General features: G+C 38.1%; 1 pseudogene; it reads left to right on the top strand.

Moving 5' to 3' along the window:
* Positions 1 to 21,423, top strand: part of LOC122000271 — a 29,770-nt pseudogene extending 8,347 nt beyond the window's left edge.
* The last annotated feature ends 551 nt before the right edge of the window (positions 21,424 to 21,974 follow it).

Here is a 21,974-nt window from a genome sequence, read left to right as displayed (position 1 = left end):
TCTTTATTTGTAAATCATCTACATGTTTAAAAGAGAGTTTAAAATTTGAAATCTTTCCTTATTTGTTGATTAAAAGATGGATTTTAAATTTTAAGAAAACTTTCTTTTTTAACCATGTTCATGATTTAAAAGAGAGTTTAAAAAATTAAATATTCTCTTTTATAAGTTTATATAAAAGATTAAGAAAAGATTTGATATCTTTCTTTATTTGTAGATTAAAAGAGATTTTATTTTTTAGAGATAACTTTCTTTTTATCCACATGTTTAAAAGAAAGATTTTAATTTATTTCCTTTTTATTAACCAATCATGAAGGGATAAAAATTATTGGAGAATTTTTTTTTATAAATTTCTGGAGACAAATTAGGAAGTTTTAATTAATTAAAACTTTCCTTGTTTTGGGGAGAAGAGTGGATAGCCAAATAAATTGGAGAAGAGAAAATTATTTTTAATTAAATAAATTTTCCTTTTCATGGCAAAAGAATTAAGGAAGTTTTTATTTAAATTTCCTTATTTGCCAAGACCAAGGATTATAAAAGAGGGGGTAGAGGAGGCTTCATGGTGAAGATCTCTATTTTATTTTCTCCCTCTTTTCTTCCTTGGTGTGGCCGGCCCTTCTCCTTTTCTCTCTTCCTCTTGTGTGGCTAAAATCCTTTATCTCTTGGAGCTTGGAGGAGGTGGCTGGATCTAGCTTGAGGAAGAAGGAGAGAAAGCTTGCATCCCTTGGAGCTTGGTTGGTGAAAAAAGTTCTTCATCCTATAGAAGAAAGGCTTGGCCGAAACTTGAAGGAAGGAAGAAGAAGGTGCCTTGGTGGTTCTCGTCACGGAAGATCATTGCCCACACAACGTCCGGGATTAGTAGAGGTATATGGTAGAAGACCTAGAGGTTTTTGTTTGCAAAAGAAAAGGTATACTAGTATTTAATTTCCACATCATACTAATTTTATTTCTTTGTAAAAATACCAAATACAAGAGGCATGCGATTCTAGTATTTCGAATTAGTTTTCGATGTTGTGTTCTTTTATTTTTCTTTTCCTTGTGATTTGATTGTTCCTTTTGGTTAACCTAAAGTTATTTAAGGAAATTAAATATTAGCTTTCCTTAAAAGGCTTTGTCTAGGCGGTGGTGGTTGTTCCCATTTCCAAGAAGGCCATGTGCCTCGCCATGCAGTCCTGGAAGTCAATTTTGGAAATTAATATTTAATGGAATTAATAACCTATGTGATTTGGATCGAACGTGTTAAGTTCCGCAGGAGATCCAAGTCTAAACCTAAAAGAACAAATAAATTAAACTTAGGATCAAACGTGTTAAGTTCCGCAGGCGATCCGAGTTTAATTTAAAAGAACACATGGTAGCTAGGAAAAGGTTCAGATCTTTGTACAAAATTTTTGTACAGTGGAACCATTAGGTTTTCCGAGTAGCAACCAACAATTGGTATCAAAGTTAGGGTTTTGCCTCTGTGTATTTGGTATTAGTTTAATTATGCACATGTCATACTTAATTTAGGCAGGATAATAGTAGGATGTGCTAATTTTGTGGATACAGGATCCAACTATTATGGCTTATAGATATTGTGTGTGTGATTGGACCCTTGGACATGTCAAGGGCATATTATTGTGTGGCATGATTGTATTATAAAATACAGCAGGAGCTGTATTTAGTTTTATTAGGATTTTATTTTTTGATCTAGATACATGTACATTCCATCGAGGAATATAGGATCGAAAAATGTAAAATTCTATTTATGTCGCGGATCAAATCTTGCAAGGCATGGAACATTTTGAGGATCAGAGGCGCAGCAGAACAAAGAGCAAGATGGATGCGACAACTAGACCCGGTGGCGGTGGCCAAAGATGGCAGCAGCTAGGGTTGCCGACATATGGAGGACAGCTATAGATAAAAGCCATAATAGTTGAAAATTAGTTTTTCTATTTATTGCTTTTTATGCTGTGCTCTGTGTGCTTGTTAGTATGCATGTTAAGTAGGCTAGCATAGTCAAAATTCCTCACTTTAAATAACTAAGTGGGAGAGGGATTTATTTTTAAATAAATTCCACGGTCTCCATTACTGGTTTATAAGTGATGCAACAAGCTTGCGCGTTGGCTCTGAGTGCCTTCCTCCATATCGAATGAGCTTGTTTGCGGATCACTAGATTAAACTTCCATTTTGGATGACTATAGGAAGTTAATTAAGAGCGTGTGATCTTCCCCATCGGAAGGGGCACAATCTTATTAATGGACTTAGTGTCAAGTAATGGTATACACTTAGGCACGTCTAATAGTATCCTCCCCATCGGAGTCACTGCTATTATTTGTGTGACCGAAGAAAACCAACTATTAATTTGTCAAATAAATAGGTTGACAAGATAATAAAATTAAAAACCCCTCTTACAAATGTTTGATTTTGTATACGTCCACACTATCGTGGCATACAAAATTCACGGTGTTTGAGGTAATTTTATTTGTCATAAAGATTTATTGACAAGATAATTAATGGGTAAACCCCTCCTCTTACAAATGTTTAATTTTGTATACGTCCACACTATCGTGGCATGCAAAATTCACGGTGTTTGAGGTGTTGGTGAATTTAAATAATATTGTTTGAGGAATCAATGTTATTTTAAATTCAAAAGTTTTGACCAAATATTTGATCAAAGAAAGATCAACTATTAATTTTATTCGTCATAAAGTAAAGTTGACGAGATAATAAAATTAATGGATAAAATTTCTTCTTTGATTTTGTATACGTCTACACTATCGTGGCATACAAAATTCATGGAGATTTTAAGGAATTGATCTTGACCAAATATTTTTGTGATTGTTAGGATTTAAAATGTTTGTCAATTCCCTAGTTGTTATACTATAGAAAAGACTTAGTAGTCCCAATTGTAATGATTGGAAATAGGACTTGGATATTAAGGTAGTCTGTCTTCTTAGAACTAAGAACAATATAGGTGTATTTAATTCATTAGTTGAAACATGTTTAGTGGTGTTATCTACCAGAACCTGGAGTGTAGATACAGATGCCATTAATCATGTCCGCAATTCATTGCAGGGTTCTAGGAAACCCGACAACTAAATGAAAATAAAAACACCGTTCACATGGGCACTGCTATAAAAATGACAGCTGTTGCAGTGGGAGATGTTTATCCTTTGATAAGAATAAAATATGGATTTTAAGTAATTGTCTTTACGTACCAAGTTTAGAAAGAACTAGTTTTTTGTTTCTAAACTATTCAAAGAACTTGATATTCTGCCTCTTTTAATAACAAAGTTGTTATTAAGAAAAAGAGGGAATTATCTGTTCTGGTACGTTCGTTGGCAATTTATAAATCCAATAACTCCCACGATGCAACAAATAGAAATTAGTAACACATCTTCTAACTTTAAGAGAAAGCAACCTTCGGAAATGAACCAATTATATCTTTGGCATCTAAGGCTAGGTTTTATTAACTTGAGTAGGATTCATTGGTAGCTGATGAACTTTTGGGTTCATTGGTAGTGGAAATCTTTCCAACCTGCGAGTCTTACATGGAAGGAAAAATAACCGAGAAGCTTTTAAGTATAAGGGGTATGGAGCCAAAGATACATTGGAATAGGTTCATTCTGATTCGTGTGATCCTATGACAATAGTTAGTATCGAATATTTCGTCTATTTTATAGACAACTATTCAAGATACAAATACATTTACTTGATGTGCCGCAAGACTAAGTGCTTTGATTAGTTCAAAGAGTACAAGGCTGATGAGGAGAAATGTTAAAGTAAAAGTATCAAGTCACTATGGTAAGATCGTAGTGGCAAGTATCTCTTGGGATAATTTAGGAGTCACTTATCAGAAATCGGGACTCAATCCCAACTAACTGTACCGAGTACACCCCAACAGAATGGTGTAGTATAAAGAAGGTATAGGACTCTTATGGAAATAAGTAGATTGATGATTAATTAATTACCAAATTCGTTTTAAGGATATACACTAGAAACAGAAGTGAACATAATACCTTATAAAGTCAGAACTCTCTACTCCCATAGAATTGCAGAATAGGCGTAAGTCTAGTCTGAAGCATATTCGGATTTGGGTGGTCTAGCACATGAGAGACACTGATAAGTTGGGCAGGAGTTCACTTGTTTGTGAGTTATCCTAAAGAAACGAAAGTAGGTTTATAGTCTTAAAAATCAGAAGGTCATTGTTAGAATCAATGATCGATTTTTAGAAAAGGACTATGTAATAAACCACAAGCCCATAAGTAAATTTGTTCTTAAAGAAATTATAAAGGACATGTCTAATCTAGTACCAACTGTACAAGATGAAATATCACAAGAAACTGAAACACGTATCATAAATGATACACAGACAGTGGCTCATCGTAGTGGGAGGGTTGTCAAGCAAACCTAAAAGATTCATATTTTGGGAGAGTTTTTGGACTTGATCCCAAATGAACATGAGTCTGATCCCGAACATATGATGAAGCACTCCAAGATAAAGATGCAGCATCTTGGCAAAGAGCAATGAATACAGAATTAGAATATATGAATTCTAATAAAATTTGGAAGCTTATAGAACCACCAGATGGTGTAAAAGCCATTGGGTAAAAATAGGTCTACAATAGGAAAAGATGGATAGACAGGAAGGTGGAAATTTTCACAGCAAGTGTAACGACCCACCTTCTGGGTACTAGGCTGTAAGGTCGATCGCTACAGTTATGCTATGCTATACTGTACGGAAAGCTGGGCTAATTAAAATTTTACTCTACTAATGACGGATACAACTGATAAGAAAGGTCTAAAGACCTTCTTTGCTGGTGTACATATGCTAAGGAGGGGAAACTGAACATCCCAACTGAGCTAGGGACTAGAAACTAACTTCCCTTAACTACCTACCGGCCTGCCGATCGATCTACAGATCGATCGAAGCTGGGGAAGTTTCTGTTCCCAACTGGATCGGTTGGCAGACCGATCCAGGTGTGGCCGTGCGTCGCTGCGATGGGCGCAGCTGGATCGGTCTACCGACCGATCTAGGAACACCACCCATGTCTCTGTTCGCCACTGGATCAGTCGGCTGACCGATCCAGGAGGATACAGTAGCATACTGTATCTGTCTGGATCGGTCGGCTGACCGATCCAGTGGCACAGCCAGGCCCTGATCGGTCTGGAGACCGATCAGGGTTCTGATTTCGCCTGGGAACTCTGATTTCAGCACTTGTTCGTGCCAAAATCGCCTATAACAATTCTAAACCAATTACAAAACATTCTAAAAACAATGGAAATATATTCTAACAGCTATTAGCCAGCATTCTAACATGATTGCTAACAAACTAAACAAATCTACCATGATTTAAACACTCTAAGGTCCAAAATTGCATAAAAGAAGAATTTCTAAGACTTCTACTATTTAAGCTTGCTAAATCCCTGAGGATCTTTTATTCCAGTTCCTTCCACACACATCTTGATCTGCATTGACCTCCAGCCTCCGCTACTGGTCCACTTTTCCTTTACCTTTATCTACAGTATAAGAAAAGTAGTATCTGTAAGCTAAAAAGCTTAGTAAGAAACCATCTACCTCACAAAAACATGCAACGATGCAAATATGATTTTAAATCATGCTGTTTAAAACACATGCTGAATAAACTAAGCATGGCATGACATATAAGCATACAATCGTAGCATATCTAAAGCTGAACATATAAACATGTATAACAACTGCACATAAAGTTATCATGCATATTCACAGGGAAAAACTAAGCTGGAGCATGATACTAAACTGAAACTGAACTAAGCTAAAACTGATCTTAAACTATAATCACTGAATTAGATTAAGAGTTTGAAAGCTAATATCATAATAAGTGAAAATAATAATCATGCTGCTGTTTGGGCCCGACAACTGTACTTGCTATGCGCGCATCTCTAACTAGACCCGGGGTTGCAAGTCCCGAATTTAGTAGAGCTACTAGGTTATCTAAACCTAGGGACCGACTATGGGAGCCCAGCCCAATGGATATCTAATCCAGTACAGTGCCACTGAAAATAAAATACTGAATATAGCTACTAATTGCTTATTTTGCTGTTTCTAGGTTATCTGAACCTAGAGCTAGGTTATCTAAACCTAGAGGCGACTGTGGGAGCCCACCCATTGGACCGTAGTCCCATGTAAGCTGAAACTAAACTAATATACTGATTTAAATGCTACTAATGCATTTAACTGAGCTATTAAAATGCCTAATTTGCATTTTTACTTAACTAGCTATTTTATCGAACACTTAGTGTGCCCCAACTCTCCTCTCTATTAGGGAGACCACTTCTAGGCACCCGACAACGTCTAGAAACCCCCACTGAAGAGGGATTACGTGTCCGGCCCATCTAGGAGTGCTCACTAAATCCCTAAACCTGCGAGGAGGGTCAATTTCACGCTATGTGCCGATAAAAATCTGCATATCGCTAAACTAATGCGAAAATAACAAACGGAGCTATTATACTGCAGGTGAGGGGTTTCTTACCTCTTACGCTAAATTTCTTACAAATCTAATCGCTAGAAATTCCGGTGGAGACGACTTCTCGACGATTCGCTCGCGTCCACGTGCTCTACTCGCGGAGGGGAACGTCCTTGTGCTGAAATCGTCGCCGGAAAGTGTCCTTGGGGCCCTAGGGACAGAACCCTAGGTCTTCTTGGTGTGGCGCCGAGAGAAGGAGGAAGAGAAGAGAGGGGTTTCGGCGTGAGGGTTTGGAGAAAGAAAGTGGCGTGAGGTTTTGTGAGGAGAGGGCTGCCGAACCAAATTAAACCAAACCCAACTTAAGTTCTTAATTTATATTAAGTGGATTATTGAACCCAACTCTAATATAAATATAAATGTTTCCCTTCTCTTTCAGCACGGCCCTGCTGGGTTCACCGGTTACTAAGGCTAACTAAAGGTTTAGCGGACCCGAGAGGTCCCGGGTTCGATTCCCGCTGAAGCCTTTTTATTTTTCTAATTATTTTTGCTACTTCAGCTACTCGGAAAATTCCGGAAAAATATCTAAAAATTCCAGAAAAATCATAGAATATTTATAATGCAAGTTTGAGAATTTTCGGGCGTTACAGCAAGGCTTGATGAAAAAGGAAAATTTTTCACTAGTAGCTATGCTTAAGTCTATCTGGATTCTTTAATCTATTTGGCAAGTGGATGTCAAGACAGCATTCCGTAATGGAAGTCTTGAAGAAAGCATCCATATAAAGTAACCAGAAGAGTTCATTGCAAAGGGCAAAGAGCATCTTGTGTGCAAGCTCAATTAGTCTATGGACTGAGGCAAAGCTTCAAGGTCTTGGAACATCTGGTTTATCAAAATAATCCAGACCTATGGAATTATTTAGTAACCGGATAAGTCTTGTGTATACAAAAAGTGTGATAGAAACGTGGTGGTATTTCTTGTACTATACGTAGATAACATTTTTTGGTAGTTGGAAACAATATCAAAATGTTGTTAGAAGTAAGGGTATGGTTGTTCAAACAATTCGATATGAAGGACTTGGGAGAATGTATATATTCTTGGGATCAAAGTAATAAGGGATCGCAAGAAAAGAATATTTTACTTATCCCAAGCTTCATATATCGAAAAAATCCTTGCTCGTTTTAGGCATGCAAAACTCCAAGAAAGGTTTCTTACTTTTTTAGCATGGAGTAACTTTATCTAAATAAATGTCTCCGTAGACATCAAAGGAGATAGAGGAAATGAAGGCAGTTCTTTATGCTTCGATTGTCGGAAGCCTAATGTATGCTATGCACGAGATTAGAAATCTATTTTACCAAGGGCATAGTTAGCAGATATCAAAGTAACCCTGAACAAGGACATTGGACTGCAGTAAAGCATATATTGAAGTACCTTAGAGGCACTAGAGATTATATGCTAGCTTACAAGGCAGTTAATTTGGTCCCTGTGGGTTGCACAGATTTTGACTTCCAGTTGGATAGGGACAATAGTAAGTCAACCTCGGGGTTTTGTGTTTACTTTAGGAGGTAAAGTCATAACTATGGAAGAGTGATAAGCATAGGTATTTTTCTGGACTCCACCATAGAAGCTGAGTATATGGCAAACCTCTAAGGTAGTCATAAAAGCTGAATGACTCAATAACCTCAAGATAGACTTAGATATGATTTCTGGTTTGTCCAAAGATTATTACAATTTATTGTAATAATAGTGGTGCAGTAGCAAACTCGAAGAAATCATGAGTCTATAAGGCAAGTAAACACAATAGAGCGCAAGTACTACCCAATACGAGAAATCGTATAAACGAGGAGAAGTTGTTGCTACCTAGATTGCATCAGATGATGACCTATAGATCTTTTCACTAAGGCCCTTAAGGCAAGAGCTTTTGATGGGCATGTTGAAGGGTTGGGAATCAGATGTATGGCAGCAGATATAGCAGCTTAGTCTTTTAGTATAAGTGGGAGATTGTTAGGATGTATACTAAAATTCTATGCTTTTGGTATAAATATTTATCTAGAAATAAGAATCACATTGGTCAAGTGTTTACATTTATGATAAATGTAGTTGTTCAATTAATTTATATTGTAGATAACATGGTGTGTGGTGTCACACACAGAGGATCATGTTATCAGTACCTTATAAATTATAAACAGTAGCTCATGACCAAGATGGAAAGGAACAAACCATTGGAAGGTCGTAGTGTAATTAGGTATTAGTTTATCTTAACTATATAATTACACTAGTACACTTAGAGTGTATTGAGTAGGACCATTAGAGGTCGTTTCTTTTTATACTGACATTATAAAGGAACAAAGACCTCAGTTATTATGAAAGTGTGTGCTCTTAATCCTAATATAATAACAAGCACATATATTTGATATTTATTTCTTTAATTTATAAATGGGTGAGATTTAGTTCGATAAATTAATAAGCCCGATAAGTTGAGAAATGATATCACTTATAGTGTGTGTTGTTGATTATAGAAGGAAACTGTGTCCTAGTAATCTAGGTTGAGAATGTCCCCAAGAGGATCTCATAAGGATTGTCATGTTAAAACCCTGCAGGTGGACTTAGTTTGACATGACGATGAAGTTGAGTGGTACTACTCTTGGAGCTAGATATTAATTAAGTGAGTTGTCAGTAACTTACTTAATTAGTGGACATTTGTTATCTTAAACACAGGGAGACTAACACACTCATAATAAGAAGGAGCCCAAAATGTAATTTGGGATTGGTGCGGTAGTTCAATAATAGTTCTTTAGTGGAATGCATTATTATTGATGAAATTAAGTTGTGTGTTCGGGGCGAACACAGGATGCTTAATTTCATTGGAAGACCAAAACCAATTCCTCCTCTCGGTCCCTACGTAGCCTCTTGTATATAGAGATTTATACCCACCACATACCCACCTTCTTACCCATCCAATGGGGCCGGCCAAGCTAGCTTGGAACCCAAGCTAGGGCCGGCCAAGACCAAGTGGATGAGCCAAGTTGGTGGCCGGCCAAAGCTTGGGTCCCAAGCTTAGGTGGCTGACCACTAGAATATTAAAAAGGAATTTTAATTTTAAATTATTTCTTATGTGGATATCAAGGTTTTAAAAAGAGAGTTTAAAAATTAAAAATTTCCTTTTATAGCTTTCTACAAAAGATTAAGAGAAGAGATTAATCTCTTTCCTTATTTGTAGATTAAAAGGATGGTTTTAATTTTTGGTAAAAACTTTCTTTATTTGTAAATCATCTACATGCTTAAAAGAGAGTTTAAAATTTGAAATCTTTCCTTATTTGTTGATTAAAAGGTGGATTTTAAATTTTAAGAAAACTTTCTTTTTTAACCATGTTCATGATTTAAAAGAGAGTTTAAAAAATTAAATATTCTCTTTTATAAGTTTCTACAAAAGATTAAGAAAAGTTTTGATATCTTTCCTTATTTGTAGATTAAAAGAGATTTTAATTTTTAGAGATAACTTTCTTTTTATCCACGTGTTTAAAAGAAAGATTTTAATTTATTTCCTTTTTATTAACCAATCATGAAGGGATAAAAATTATTGGAGAAATTTTTTTTTTATAAATTTCTGGAGACAAATTAGGAAATTTTAATTAATTAAAACTTTCCTTGTTTTGGGGAGAAGAGTGGCCAGCCAAATAAATTGGAGAAGAGAAAATTATTTTTAATTAAATAAATTTTCCTTTTCATGGCAAAAGAATTAAGGAAGTTTTTATATAAATTTTCTTATTTGCCAAGACCAAGGATTATAAAAGAGGGGGTAGAGGAGGCTTCATGGTGAAGATCTCTATTTTATTTTCTCCCTCTTTTCTTCCTTGGTGTGGTCGGCCCTTCTCCTTTTCTCTCTTCCTCTTGTGTTGCCAAAATCCTTTATCTCTTGGAGCTTGGAGGAGGTGGTCGGATCTAGCTTGAGGAAGAAGGAGAGAAAGCTTACATCCCTTGGAGCTTGGTTGGTGAAAAAAGTTCTTCATCCTATAGAAGATAGGCTTGGCCGAAACATGAAGGAAGGAAGAAGAAGGTGCCTTGGTGGTTCTAGTCACGGAAGATCATTGCCCACACAACGTCTGGGATTAGAAGAGGAATACGGCAGAAGACCTAGAGATTTTTGTTTGCAAAAGAAAAGGTATACTAGTATTTAATCTCCGCATCATACTAGTTTTATTTCTTTGTAAAAATACCAAATACAAGAGGCATGCGATTCTAGTATTTCGAATTAGTCTTCGATGTTGTGTTCTTTTATTTTTCTTTTCCTTGTGATTTGATTATTCTTTTTGGTTGACCTAAAGTTATTTAAGGAAATTAAATATTAGATTTCCTTAAAAGGCTTTGTCTAGGCGGTGGTGGTTGTTCCCATATCCAAGAAGGCCATGTGCCTCGCCAAGCAGTCCTGGAAGCCAATTTTGAAAATTAATATTTAATGGAATTAATAACCTAGGTGATTTGGATCGAACGTGTTAAGTTCCGCAGGAGATCCAAGTCTAAACCTAAAAGAACAAATAAATTAAACTTAGAATCAAACGTGTTAAGTTCCGTAGGCGATCCAAGTTTAATTTAAAAGAATACATGGTAGCAAGGAAAAGGTCAAGACCTTTGTACAAAATTTTTGTACAGTGGAACCATTAGATTTTCCGAGTAGCAACCAACAGACATAATTCATTCTCATGATGAATAAATAGGATTGAGAGAAGAATAGAGAAAGAAAAGATTGTTCATTCTTCCTCCTTCTTCCTCCTCCTCCTTTCTCCTTCTCCCTTCTCCACCGAGACATAGATCTTTCTCTCCCTCATTCCTAAAATCCAAGCTAAGGTTTTCTCTCTAAGAAAACTAATTCCTAAGAAGGAGTCTCAAGGTTTACTCCTTACAAGAAAAAGAAAACAAAAGGGAGGACTAGAAAGAGAAGCTCCTTCTTCTTCCTCACAAGGGTACCACTTTTCTTTAGGAACAACAAGCGAAAGGATGTAAGTATCCCCTCACCTGTGGTACAAGTTGCTTATGTTTTCCACAAGATTAAAATGTTTGAAACTTAACTCCATGCTCCTATGGTTTTTCGGCCAAGACAAGAATAAAAAGGTTAGGGAAGTTCAAGACCTAGATAAGCATGTTCTTTATGTTCTTATGATAAGCACCCTAGTATAGGAAACTAGTTAATGTTCTTATGTTGAATGCTTACTTAAAAACCTAGATCTATGATTTTGAACTTTCGGCCAAGTATAGATGAAAGACCTAGGAAAGCTTAAGACCTAAACCAACCATGATCACTATGTCCCCATGATATGTATGCTATGATAGGAGATTTGTTTGGTATTCTTATGCTTGTATGTTAATCTCATGCTCCTAAAGTGTTCGGCCAAGACATGAATAAATGGATTAGGAGAGATTAAAGTTTAGGTTATCATGCTCATGATCTTCTTTATGAAATGGTATGAAAGATTTTAAGTGTTTGCATGCTTGTATGTGTTGGAACCTAGTGGTATTACACTATAGGGTTTCGGCCATAATGTGAATAAAAGACCTAGGAGAGCTTAAAACTTAGGTTAACATGTTCATGACTCTCTTTAAGACATGAGATAAAGCAAACTTAGGGTTATCATGTTTTGATGTTGCTTGAAATCTAGACACATGGTCCCTTAGGGTTTAAACTAAATCTAGGCCATGGAGAAGTTAGTGTCTAAAGAAGCTTTAAACTAAATCTAGTATGCTCATGATTTCATTTATGACATGATATGGAGTTAGCTTGATATTCATGTTTGTATATTGTTTAGTGGTTATTTTTCTCTTCATGAAGGTTTCGGCCATGAACAAGTTTTAGGGTTCAAGGAAGCTAAAAATTTAACCTAGCATGCTCATGTATCTCCTTATGAAATGATATGAATTCCTAGCTAGATATTTATGCTTGCATGTTGCTTAGAGCTTGGTTTCCTCTTCATGAAGGTTTCGGCCATAAACAAGTTTTAGGGTTCAAGGAAGCTAATAATTTAACCTAGCATGCTCATGTATCTCCTTATGATATGATATGAATTCCTAGCTAGATATTTATGCTTGCATGTTGCGTAGAGATTGGTTTCCTCTTCATGAAGGTTTCGGCCATAAACAAGTTTTAGGGTTCAAGGAAGCTAAAAATTTAACCTAGCATGCTCATGTATCTCCTTATGAAATGATATGAATTCCTAGCTAGATATTTATGCTTGCATGTTGCTTAGAGCTTGGTTTCCTCCTCATGAAGGTTTCGGCCATGAACAAGTTTTAGGGTTCAAGGAGGCTAAAAATTTAACCTAGCATGCTTATGTATCACCTTATGATATGATATGAATTTTAGCTAGATATGTATGCTTGTATGTTTGCTTAGAGTTTGGTTCCTCTTCATGAAGGTTTCGGCCATGAAAGAATTAGAGACCTAGGAAGGCTTAAAAATTTGAATTAACATGCTTATGACCTTCCTTATGATACGATATGAAGTCAACATGAGATTCTTATGCTTGTATGTTATTTAGAATTTAAGTTCATACTCTTGAACTTTCGGCCATAATGGGTTTAGGAGCCTAGATGTGCCTCACATGCTATGTTATGAATTAAGAGATGTTATTTAATGATTTCATGTATGATTATGTCTTTTCTATGATGGATGATGTGTTCATTTAGGTATACCTATGAACCATGCATGATAATGTCTCTTATGATGTGTTATGTGCCCAAGTATGCATGCTTTTATGATATGACAAATAAAATGCCATTTATGTATGCTTATGATCCATGCATAATAATGTCTCTTATGTTGTGCTATGTGCCCAATTATGCATGCTTTATGATATGATAAGCAAAGGCCTAAGAGTTGCTTCCATTTTTGTTGGGACTAAGAGCACTCTTTATGATATGATAAGTAAAGGCCTAAGAGTTGCTTCCCTTGGGGACTAAGAGCACTCTTCATGATATGATAAGATATGATATGCTATGTTATGACATGAACCATGATATGCTATTTTACTTTGTATGGCTTGTACCAAGGGTGGGCTCCATAAGTGCCCCTAGGCCGACGGACTATGAACGGGTCTAGTAAAGAGATGGGCTCCTTAGTACGCCCCTAGGTCGACGGTCGTAGTATGGACCTAGATCCCTAGTAGGTTCGGGGCTAGCTACCCTGTCCTAGGGATTGCGCACATTTATGTATGTATGTGGTACAAGCCGGGCCCTCATGATGATATTATGTTCAAGTACTATATGATATGTTTTAAGACATCTTGCATATGACATGCCACATGTTTTAAAAGATATCTTGCATGATATGATTTATGATATGACTTGCTATGCTCTTATGATTTATGTGACATGATGATTTATGATATGAGATAGCATGATGTTCTATATGATTTATGATATGGCTTGCTATGCTCTTATGATTTAGGTGACATGATGATTTATGATATGATATAGCATGATGCTCTTTATGATTTATGATAGGACATGCCATTGTAAAATACCGGAAATAGGTGAATATGAATAAGGGAATTTTTCGGAATTTTTGGACGTTTTTCGGGAATTTTTCGGAGCTCGTTTGGACGAGTTTACGGGGATAAAGGTGGGTCCCGAAAAGGCCGGATTAGGTTACCCCACTGAATGAGGAAAAGTTTTATTTTCTTAATCTTTTCCTATTTCCCTTTTCTTTATTTCTTTTCCCTGTGTTTTGTATTTTCCCCGCGTGCCATTCTTCTCCATCGCCGAATTCACCCGTGCCCTAACCTCCTGGTTCCGGTGGTTACCTCTTTCTCTCCGATCGAACGCCGGCCAAGCTTCTTCTTCCCCTCTCTTCCTCCTCGCCAGCGTTTGAGCAAGAGCCGCCAGATCCCTCTCTTCTGCCCGACGCCATCTGTGCCCTAGCCATCGTCTTGGCCGCGCCTCCTCCACCCGACAGCGATGTCGCCGCACGGGACAGTGCCGGCGACACTCGAGCCAACGCCAGCCGAGGACCCTACTATTTCCTTTCCCCTTGTGGCTGTGTCCTAGAGCAGTGCCGCCGATTTCCTCTGTGCCAACGCCGACTACTTGACGCAACCATCCAGCCGCCCTCAGTGTGCCCTAGATCGTCGGCGCCGATTGGGGCTCAGGACATAGAGGTGAGGATCCGGTTCTGGACTAGGAGGGAAGTGTCGGGTTGGTTTTTCCTTTGCTGGTTCTTCTAATCAGATTTTGGATTCCTTTTTTGTTGTAGTTTAGGTCAAGTTGAGCCAGGAGAATTAAGTGTTGTGGTGATTTTGGGATTCAACAGCCATTCATTTCAGCCACCCGGGTCCAGCAGCCATGAACTTTGCAGTGGATCAGTGATTTCCTCCTCTGATCTTCTTCTTTGTTGTGTTTTCTCTGCTGTGCTTGTTTTTCTTCCTGGCTGTGGATCAAGGGCATGAGATTGGAGAGGAAGAGTGAAGAAGTCTTTGTTGAGAAGCTTCTATTCTTGTCCAACGGCTGCATTTCCTTGCCGTGTGTTAACAGGGAGCAACCATAATAAGGTAAGCTAGAGATCAGATTTGTAGTTTGTTGATGGATTTGAATGGTATCATTAACTGGATATGATTATCATGAGAAAATTGGAATTTAAATGTAATGTGTTGAGTTAGGGAACATTTGATGTGGAGGGCAGCATCCTTTTACCCTGTTTTAGTTGGCCAGCATTGTTAATTGGCGATCACAGCATCAGTCATTCTGTTTTGGGCAGGGAAACCCTTTGACCCTGAGCCACCAGCGACCATCCTGGATTTTGGGTGAGTTCTTATGAATTGGTTTAGATTAAGTTGTTGTGATGGATTATGTTAATTGCAAGTTCTGATTCGTATGGATTAGTTAAAGTCGATTGAGGAGTTAGATGATCCAATTAGGATTTATAATTGGATATGGATTTATGTTAACTTCATGAGGATTTGATTTAGCTAATTTATTTATATGTAATTAGCTAAATCTGGATATCATGTACTACAGGACTTTGACGCGAGACGAGCATCTCGACGTTGGACTTGACTGGATTGAACCTGCTATTTGAGGCGGGTACCTTGACTTATCTTTTTGATATGTCTTGTTGATATGTCTAGTAGATCATAGCTTTTAGTAATAATTATGTTCGTCATTGTTTTGGTATGTCACTTTTGGATACCTGTAACATGCTTGTTTTGCTCACCTGATATGCATTTTATGCTAGTACCCACATGATTATATATACATATGCTCAGAGAAGTAGTGACATACCATGCTTGTTATGTTCAGGACCTAGGTTTTTGATATCCTATCTGACCTGTGTACTTTAGATCTTCGTATTTGACCATCGATATTATGATACTCATTTTATGTATATGGATATGGTTATGCTGATCAGCTTATTTCCATGCTTAGTGTCATGCATCATGATTGCATGCTACGCGATTGTCGGCTCCACTATGGTTGAGCACATCGCCAGTTACATGTACTGCACACACCACCACTCATGGGTTAGTGGTATATCAGACAGGTGTGTGGCGGTTCTGCTGTTTGGCTCCATTGGTCTGAGGACTCGGCTGGGTAGCCGGCAGACAGTTCCGCTCTGTTTGGCTCCGCTGGCAATTAGTGTAGCAGCGTAGTAGCCGGCAGACGGTGGACTCTGTTTGATTCCGTTGGTCAGGTGACTCAGCGTGGTAGCCGGTAGAGATACCTCCCCGTCATCGTGTACCGGGAGATGAGAGCATTGAGCTCCCCCATTTATGATTTGGGGTCATAGGACAGGAGTACTCCGACAGCATCCCGTCCACTCAGTCACTCATCAGGTATAGTGACGGTAGAGTGCACGGTTGTCACAGCCCTACCCACTCGGTCTCACCATTGTGTGTGAGATGACTGACTGGCGTCAGGGGTGACCAGGACGCATCATTGACATCATATGCATTTATGCATTTACTACTTGTGTTTGCTGCACTTATATGCTGCATTTGGATGGATGCATATGTTTGACATGCATACAGGATTTATGACACTTCCGGTCTGACGACCTGATTACTCTGATAGGTGGCCCTGGTGAGTACAGTACCCTTCAGCCCTTTTCTATTATGCATTACCTTCTTTTGATTAGGAGACTGTACTCCATAGTTATTACTATTTGTTATAGTTTACTATACATGTCAACTAGGTATCTGCTGAGTTGTTGAACTCACCCCGTGGACACTATCTTTTCAGGTACTAGATTGTTTATGGAGACGCTTGGAGTATTCTGGTTGCCGGTCCCCACATCACATCCGAAGACATGTCTACGTTTTTGTGTATTTTTTTACTTCAGTATTTATAATTGGTGTAATTAGTGTTGTATTCCGATTTTGTTTCTGGAGATGTTATATTGTTGTGTTGTGTAAGCCTAGCCGGCTAGCATTTTAGTTTTGAGTTGTATGTGTTGTCCTTTTTCGCTGTGTTTTTTTTTTGTTTTAGTACAGCTGAGTAGGCTGTTAAATATATATATAACTGCATGGTTGTTTATTTTGTTCCAGCCGAGTGGGCTGATGATATAAACTGCGTGGTTGTGTGTATATTCCAGCCGCTTGTAGCTGATGTATATTTTGTATGTAGATTTGCCTCAGATTGTCACCCATACAGCGGAGATGCTGCCGAAATTTCTTCGGACTGAGACTCCCTCGGGGCGTGACAAATTAAGTGGTATCAGAGCAGGAGTACGATACTTGCTATGTGTTCTGGATTTTTGAGATTTATCTGATACCAATTTATTTGGTATCAGAGCTCGGTTTACGAGTTTTATTTCTCGTGTTTCGGATTTCGTGTTTTAGTCTTCTTGATGTGACTTTTTGGATTTTGGGACCTGGCAGCAACAGGACATCTCCAAGCTATAGGAGGTATGTGGTATATTGTTATTCTACATTTTTGATTAGTATATGAACTGATGACTATTATAGTTTATGACATGTATTAGCATTCCTTATTAGTACCTAGTTAGATGTTATAGCATATATGTCATGTATTAGGTAAACCACTGATCATGGTCGACTCAGATAGAGATTAAGGATTACGGTCTCAGGAGACTTTGCATATCATACCACTAGTAGTTTTAGCTTCTATTACTACTAGTAGAAGATGGAGGCGCATACCAGCCTCTGCTATTATTAGTTATGTAGCGGATAGTATCTACATATTCATGTTGACTTAGCCGTAGAATACCATGTTATTTTAGTTAATTTTATCAGCAGATAATTAGTTTACTTTTGTTAGATCGGTCAGTAGAAGACTGATCTGCGTTTGCCGACTTGGGTAGTCGTGGATGGATATACCATAGTGATTGCCGAGGATTAGCGGACACTGGTTAGATTTGGATAGTTGATTACTGATTCATTGTTTTGGTTGGTCCGATCAGTAGGGGATCGACTTACGCTATTTTATAAAAAATACTGATCTTTGGGTGATTCGTGTTTAGTTGGATATCTTGAGTATATTGGGTACATGACTTGTACTGACGTGGGAAAGGATTGAATTAGCCATATACTATTGACGATTTGGTCAGTCGATTGAGGATCGGTGTATCCTATTTCATGAGTACTTTAATTTTTGACTGTATGTACCAAATAGGATAACTTAGAAGGTGGCATAGGGTTTGTGTGGTAGATTGGATTAAATATGCTGATTATGCATATCTATGAAGTGTACATATGATTGTTATGAGTTGAAGGAGTTCTATGATGGATAGTTCATTTTTGGATAGTGTGGGTATTCCCATCTAGATATGGTTATTGTAGGTTCCTTGTGGATTATAGCTATTTAGTTAGCTGTACGTGCCTGATTGACATATTGGAGGTATCTTATCGATTTAAATCTATGTCGTAGTATGTGCACATGGGTGTGAATGTCATGTTGGAAGTATCTTGTCGACTACATCGGTGTTGTGATATGTACATATGTGTTTGGTGTGGTATCCGAGGTATCTTGTTGATTATGTGTGATTTGTGAATGCACCTGGGTTTTAGTATGCCTTATTGGAAGTATATGTTGATTATACTCTTGGCATATGTGTATATTTGTCATGTGAGTGTTGTTTGAGGGGTATTGTTGATTTTACCTACGATGATATATGCACACGAGTTCGGTATACATTGTTGGAGGTATCACGGTGATTTATATGCACACGAGTGTTGTTTGATTCGATTATTTTAGTTTAAGTTGTTTATGTGTAAATGGATTAGGTTTAGAATTAATCTAATGGTATGATTAGGGTTTTACCCTAATTTAGGGTTAGATGTTTTATTTAGCTATTTATAAGAATTGTAGCTAAATAAAATATATTTATGTTGGTGACACAGGACTTTGACGCGAGACGAGTATCTCGAAGTCAGATTTGGACCGGATACGATCTATTCTATTGGAGGCGGGTACTTTGACTTTATGTCATTTGATATGCATAGTAGTATTTTTAACAAATAGCAATGATTATGATTCTTATCTGCTTCGGTTGGTCACTACTCGATCTGTTACATGCTTGTTTTGTTTATTTGTTATGCACTTCATGTTAGTACCTACCTGATTATACATACTTATAGGGGTAGTGACACAATCATATTTTATTATGTTCAGGACCTAGGTTTTGATACCTTATCTGACCTATGTACCTAGACTATTGATTAGGTCAATTTATTCTAGGGTACACATTATATATATGGATGGATTCAGGATATTTTTTATGCTTAGTGTCATGCACCATCTCGCATGATTGTATGCTGTGTGATAGTCGGCTCCATTATTGTTGAGCACATCGCCAGTTACATAGATCTGCACACACCACCACTCATGGGTTAGTGGTATGTCAAGCAGGTGTGTGACAGTTCTGCTGTTAGGCTCCGCTAGTTCGGTGACTCAGTGTGGTAGCCGGGAGACAGTTTTGCTCTATTAGGTTCTGCTGGTTTGGAGACGCAGCGTGGTAGTCGACAGACAGTTTGCTCTGTTTGGCTCTGTTGATCCGCTCATGAGTAGTGTGACGCAACGTGGTAGCCGGCAGGGATCCCTCTTCTGGATTGTCTCAGAGAGATGAGAGCATTGAGCTCCCCCACTTATGATTTGAGGTAGGAGGATAGGTGTACTCCAACAGCATCCCTTCCACTCGGTCACTCATCATGAGCAGTGATGGCAGAGTGCACGGTTGTCACAGCCCTACCCACTCGGTCTCACCATCGTGTGTGAGATGGATGACTGGCGTCAGGGGTGACCAGGACATGTCATTGGCATCATATGCATAATGCATTTATTGCTTGTGTTTGCTGCATTTATTTGTTGCATTTGGATGGATGCATATGATTGACATGCATACAGGATTTATGACACTCTCAGTTTGACAACCTTGTTATATTTAAACTCAGGTCCTGGTTAGTACAATTTTTCTCTTGTTTATTCAGTTGCATTTTTATATTTCTTAAATCAAGAGACTGTATGTATGATTACTGCTAGTTGTTATTTTCTTACTATGCATGTCGATATTACCCGCTGAGGAGTTGACTCATCCCGTGGTTATTATTATATTTCAGGTTGAGACTATCCGGAGAGTTCCAGTTGTCAATCCCCTGCATATCAAGGATATAGTTTGCCTTTTGGTTTCTTCTTGTACCTTTAGACTTGTTCTACTTTTGACACCTGGACACTATATGGTTTTGCTTTATTATTGATGTGTTTTATTTGGATGTGTTTTTGCTACATGCCTGCCTGGATGGCAGAAGAGGTAAGTTCGTTGTGATTTGTGTTTTATGGGTGTAATGGAGTAGGATATCGGTTTTGTGCTTTATGGGTGTAGTTGATTAGGATGTTTTGAGATGTTTTACTTATCTTTGTTTTAGTTCACTATTAAGCTGCGTGGATGCTTGGTTGTTACATTTTTATTATTGTAATTGTTCTGGCCGTGTTGGCCGAGGTATATATGGCCCTGAGGGCAATACATAAAGTTTCAGATTGTCACCCGTACAGGGGAGATGTTGTCGAAATTTTTATTCGGGCAGGGACTACCTGGGGCGTGACAAATTTATTGGCGCTCACTTGGCTACCAGGATTCATAAACTCTAGTACTTATCCTGGAGGTCTAGAGTTCGAATCCTAGGGAAGGCCAAAATCCACTGGCTAGGGGTGGGAAGACCTAGTGAGTAATGACACGGCCGAGGGTCATCGGTAGATGACATAAGGGGCCACCAGTTGGGCCGCCCAAGGGACCGCCAAATGGGCCACCAGTTGGGCCGCCCAAGGGGCCAAGTGGCCGAGTCATTACAATAAAAAGACACCTTTTTATTGTAACGACCCAGCCCCTCGGCCCCTTGGGCGGCCCAACTGGCGGCCCATTTGGCGACCCCTTGGCGGTCCCTTGGGCGGCCCAACTGGCGACCCCTTATGTCGTCGACCGACGACCCTCGGCCGTGCCATTACTCACTAGGACTTCCCACCCCTAGCCAGTGGATTTTGCCTTCCCCAGGATTCGAACTCTAGACCTCCAGGCTAAGTACTAGAGTTTATGAATCCTAGTAGCCAAGTGAGCGCGGCAAAAATCCATTGGCCGGGGGTGGGAAGTCCTAGTGAGTAACGGTACGGCCGAGGGTTGTCGGTCGACGACATAAGGGGTCGCCAGTTGGGCCACCCAAGGGGTCGAGGGGTCGGGTCGTTACATAGTAAGTAGAATAGTATGTAAAGAAAAGGGTGGTTATGAAATAACCGTTGTTGATCAATCGGATGGACATCACGTAGTTGATATTGTACCTCCAGGACCAGAACTTCTTGTTTCAGAGGGTGAATCCATCCAGCTTGATCAACCATTAACAAGCAATCCCAATGTGGGAGACTTTAGTCAGGGAGATGCAGAAGTAGTGCTTCAAGACCCATTACAGGTCCAAGGTCTTTTATTCTTTTTTGCATTTGTTATTTTGGCACAAGTTTTTTTTGGTTCTTAAAAAGAAACAGTTTGAAAAGGTTCAATTATACGAAATGAATTTCTAGGTGTGGGGATTTCTTAACATCAAGTTGGTAAAAGGTGCCAAATTTTTGTTGATCCATATATATATATGGATCAACAAAGAATCTCCAAACCCTTTTTGTTGCTTCGTTTATACTTTTTTTCATTTTGTGGGATGCCTGGAATTCATTACTTGTATCCTATTATTTGTAATAGATATACAAATGAAGAGAATACAAGGGAAGGATGGCAAACCGGAACTCTTTTGTTTAGATTGATAGGAAGTTGTGGATAAACAAAAAGAGAGAAAAGATTATAGGGAAATAATTGATTGAACAAATAGAACTTCTATTAACTTAAACTTATAACTTAGAGAAATTATTCAAACAAATTTAAATTTCAAATTATATTATAGAGTAAGTTACATTAGTAGTTTACTATAGAATTAGTAGTTTACTATAGAATTAGAAAGAAAGAATTTGAGGATATCTCATGCATATAAATCCATAGAATATTGTAGTATCCAGAGATTACTCTTTTCTTCTTGCTTCGTATCATAAGAATTAATTAGAGGAAGGATAGAGACTATGAATCA

This window comes from Zingiber officinale, chromosome 7A (genome assembly GCF_018446385.1).
Source record: "Zingiber officinale cultivar Zhangliang chromosome 7A, Zo_v1.1, whole genome shotgun sequence".
Taxonomy (NCBI): domain Eukaryota; kingdom Viridiplantae; phylum Streptophyta; class Magnoliopsida; order Zingiberales; family Zingiberaceae; genus Zingiber; species Zingiber officinale.
This window is presented reverse-complemented; position numbering and strand designations above follow the sequence as displayed.